Source organism: Neophocaena asiaeorientalis, unplaced genomic scaffold, assembly GCF_003031525.2.
Source record: "Neophocaena asiaeorientalis asiaeorientalis breed wild unplaced genomic scaffold, Neophocaena_asiaeorientalis_V1.1 scaffold78, whole genome shotgun sequence".
Lineage (NCBI taxonomy): Eukaryota > Metazoa > Chordata > Mammalia > Artiodactyla > Phocoenidae > Neophocaena > Neophocaena asiaeorientalis.
In genome coordinates, this window is record NW_020175018.1 from 17,683,100 (window position 1) to 17,687,538 (window position 4,439).

A 4,439-nucleotide genomic window follows, 5' to 3' on the forward strand; every position below is an offset into this window, starting at 1 on the left:
AGCCTCTGCGTGTGGCCCGTCTCCCAAATGCAAAGGTCGTGGCCCGGTTCCTGAGCCCAGCCCCCATCCTCTGAGCCCCAGGGTCACGTGTACAGCAACTGCTCCAAACCAGGGACTGTGAGCCCCTGGGAGGGGCCACCCCGGCCAAGACCCACCTCAGCGACCCCCACTCTGGGCCCTTCCTGTTGACACAGAACATCCACAGCAGACACCTTCCCGGAGCCTGGGTGACAATGGGCAGCGGGTATTTTCTGGAGCCCTCTGGAGTCCGGCCAGGAAGGGGAACGTTAGGAGGAAAAGGGAAAAATGCCTAAACACCCCCTGCTCGCAGAGAGGCCCCGCCCTGCCCTCCACGTGCACGCAGGCTCTGCCTTTTCCGGGCCAATATCTGTCCCCACCCACTGATAAACAGTAGATGCGATAAGGCGCTATTCTTGAAGTCATACTTTGGACTCGCAGGCGACTTGTCACCAGCGGTCACCACATGCTTATCTGATCCTGGGCTGCAGGACACCAGGCTCAGGCCCAGACCCCACCCTGGGAGCTGCTGACACCCAGCTCTCCCCACCCAAGGGGGCGCACGGGGCCTCGGAGGGAGGGGCAAAACCCAACTGCCGACTCCTCCCCCCCCCACCGCCGCCCAAGAACCCGGGCCTCCCCAGGCCTGAACCCAGCACCTCACACTGCTTTACACCCTCCATGCCCCTGGGGACCAGCAGTAATCCGTGAGACTCAGGACTCCAGGGAAGGAGACCATGGCCCGGGAGCTCACAGGGACCTCCAACAAGAGACAGGCCCCCGTCCAGGCAGGAGGACATCCCAGCAGCCCCAACACAGGCAAAGGGACTTCAAAGAGCTAGCAGATTCAGTTCAGGAAGGCTTGCGTGGAAGAGGTGATGGACAGATCTCTCCCTTGGCACGAAAAGCGTTTCTGGCCAACTGACTCTAAAATGCAAATACCTGGAGGCCAGATAGGGAAGCCACGGAGCAGAGATGGAATGCTCGGTGCCCAGAGCAGGAGAGCAGTAAACCCCTGGGCCCCCAGAGTATATGGGTGTGAAAAGTTACATTCAGCAAAGTTAAAATAAAGAATGTTCTCACGGTAACTGACGAGGGCACAGGCTGCTCCTTGAGGTAGTGAGTTCCCCGTCGCAGCTGTATGCAAGCAGAAACTACAGCCACCACTCAGGAGTGGCCAACCAGGTGGGCCCTGAGGTCCCTCTGAGAGAGGGAAGGGACATTCCCCGCCCCCCCACCCCCCGCCAACAGTCCTGAACTGCACGGGCTCCCTCCAGAATGCCCACCAGGACCCTCCTGCCCCCCCGCCCCACCCCGGAACCCCCAGCAGGAAGCGGGGGAACCCCCACCAACTCCTTTCTGGTCTCTGCCAGACAGCCTGGGAAGGCGGGGGAGGGGGCAGGAAATACCAACCCCGCTGAGGCTGCCCGGCTGGGGCGGGGGTGAGCCCCTGGATCTCCAGCCCCTCTTCGGGAGCCCGGGAACCCCCGACTCTCAGAAAGGGGAGCTCAGGGCTCCTCCGCGGCCCTTCTGAACCTACAGGGCCGATCAGGGCAGGGTCCGGGCGGGCCACAGACCGGGGTCGAGAGCCCAGCCAAGCAGGAAGCCCAGCAGAGGGAGGGGAGGGACAGGCAGTCCAACCGAAGGAGCACGGGAAGGAGTTCCGTGGGGCTGGAGTGAGCGGGGACTTCAGAAGGGGCCCGTGCAGGACAGCACGGAGGTGGGAGAGGGGGCCAGGAGGGGAGAGGGGCACAAAGGGGGGAGGGGAGCCCCGAGGGTGCCAGCTCCCTACCCTGACAAGAATGAGCACAAATCCGCTCCCCCCCCACACCGCCCCGAACCAAAACCCCACCACGGGGGTGCTGGAGGGCCCTCGGGAGCTTCCTGGGACGACTCCATGGGGTGAGGGGCCTTCAGGAACTGCGGCGGCAGGGGGTGGGGGACAGACGTGCCCCCGACAGGGCTGTGCCAGCCCTGGTGGGGAAACGCCCACCACTCAGGTTCCCCTTCTGTAAAATGGGTACGCCGACAGCAAAAGCTGCTGTGACAACCCACAGGATGGACCCCAGGAGCCCTTGCAGGGTAGGGCTCCAGCGCAGGCCATGTGCCACCTCCAACCCCAGGGGGCGTGGCCAGCTCACTGCCTCTGGCCCAGTGTCAGTTTACAGCTCAGGTGGCCTAGCCTGAAATTTCAGCTCCTCTGGGGTCACCCTGCCCTTTCCCCAACGAATGCCCCCAGCCCCAAATCTCAGCCCCCGCTGAGGAGGACACAGGTCAGCTCAGCCCTTACACACGATCAGGAGAAACTCCCGCCTGCCTCCGGCTCTCCCCCAAGAGCCTGGGGCCTCAGAACAGGGTCAGATAGGGAGCCCACCGGGCAGGCAGCCTCAGGGGCCCCTACAGGAGGGACCCAGGCCCAGCAATCCGTCGGCCTGCAGGGACCATTACTCAGGTCCCAGCTCCACACCAGAGCCCAGGGTGGCGCAGACCTGCCCAGACCCCAGGGGAGAGAGGAGGAGGGGCAGGGTGAACCAAGGCATGCACCTCCTTCACCCCACCCCCCACCGCTCACAGACGCCCACTGGTCACCCGACAGGGGCTCCACCCCCTCCCCAGGCCGCATGGACAGCAGCAGCTGGCCTCTCCCAAGTACTGCTTCCTGGCACCGCCCTACCCAGCCCTCCGTGACACAGGCGGGGATGCCCGAGGGGAAGGGGGCAGGAGGGGGGCAGGCAGAGTGGACGCCGAGGAACAGGCAGGACACTGCTGGGTGAGGGACAGTCACCACATCTCCAGCAACCTCAGGGCTGCTCAGGAGCCCAGAGTGACTGGGGGCTGCAGGCCCGGTGGACAGAGGCTCCAGCCACCATCATCACCACCTGAGGGACCCCTTGCCCTGCTCCCTGCACAGACAAAAGGCTGAAGCCCTAAGAGGTGGATGGTGACGCTGAATGGCCTTTGCCACAGGTGACAAACGGATGATGTTTCGGGCTCTGATGGCCGTCCTGAGCCGGCCAGGGCTGGTGAGGGGCGGAAGGAGGAACGGGCAGTGGCGGCAGCCACCCTCACCCAGCACACTCGTACAGCCTGGGGGCACTGTGACCGGGCCGCTGTCAGGGAAGTGGGAAGCACAGTCGGGAGGAAAGGGGGGGCCAGGAGGGGCTCCGTGTGACCAGCCAGCCAGTGCCTGGGCCTGAAAGGTCCAGGAGAGAGCTGAGGGGTAATGGTGCCAACGCACTGGGTGCTAGGGCCAGGGTCTTGGCAGGAGGCTGCCCCCCCACGCCCACCCTCCAGAAGCTCACGGTCCAAGAGGGCTGCGGCCACAGCCCTCACACGAGGCCCAGCTCGACGGTCAACCAACGTGTCTCCACCACTTGCCCCCGATTCCTGCGGTGGGCGCTACCACCACCCACCAGGCCAGTGGCACTCGGGCAGATGTCCGAGGGGGGTGCTACCTGGCGGTACCCTAGGCGCTGAGCTGCACCTGGGGTAGCACCGCTCCAACCACCACGGTCCAGAGGAGGGATCTGAGTCCCAGAGCCGCGTCCACTCCCTAACTGTCCGCAGCTTACGGAAGCACACTCGGGGAGAGGGGCTTGGGGGGTGCAGGGAACACCCTGGCCGGACCCCCAGGAGGTTGGGGCCGGACTCCTCCGGCCCAGCTCCCTGGCTGCGTCACGCCCCTCTTCGCCAGGCCACGCAGCACGCGCCTGGTGCTACAGGAAGAAGCCGCTCACAGCTTCAGGGTGACGGGGACCGGGGCCTGCTGCTGGGACACCTCCCTCCTGGCTCCATCCTGCACCCTACACAAATGCCCCAAAGGCTGGCTCAGGAAAGGTCAACTCCCCACCTTCCCCGCCCCCTTCCCCATGACTGTAGGGCCTCCTGGACCTCGGGGCACGGCCGGTTTTTCAGGAGAAGCCAGGCGGCCACAGGCAGAGCCAGTCCCTGGCAGTCCTGTCCCCAGAGGCCTTGGGAGGCTTGGGGGTTGGGGGGGGTGTTCACGGTCAGGACTGGCAATGACAGCTGTGCCAACATGACTCTGAGGCCCAACCCAGCGCCGGGCTGCCACTCGGGTACTGTTCCTCCACCCAACCAGCAGGGGGACCACCCCAGGGTGCAGGCCACAGAGCCACCCCCTGGGGCCCCCAAACACGAGGTCGGTCATTTGAGGAGAACTCCAGGGCGTCTGACTTTAAGGGGAGGTTTCCCCACTCTCCCCGCCCCAGAGGCGGCTGTGGGCCAAGCATTCACTAGCCTCACTGACTGGACCACCACCCAACCCAGGGTCCCAGAGGTGCGAAAGGCCAGCCCAGCTGGCACCAAGGAAGGAGTCGGGAGAACACGGTTGACAGGCAGTGCCCGGCTCAGCCCCATCCAGCAACACTCCCTCCAGCTGGAGCCCCCCCCCCCCCCCCCAC

General features: G+C 65.2%; 1 protein-coding gene across 4 annotated transcripts in view; it reads right to left on the bottom strand.

The window, feature by feature from the left end:
- RXRA (retinoid X receptor alpha) overlaps positions 1-4,439 on the bottom strand; it is a 58,171-nt gene that overhangs the window by 29,425 nt on the left and 24,307 nt on the right. Inside the window, exon 1 of one of the 4 annotated variants that reach the window (XM_024762792.1) lies at positions 156-276. The exons of the other annotated variants lie outside the window; for them this stretch is intronic. The gene's annotated coding sequence lies outside the window, so the exon portion shown is untranslated. Of the gene's footprint in view, positions 1-155; positions 277-4,439 lie in introns of those variants that run through there. 4 annotated transcript variants of the gene reach the window in all.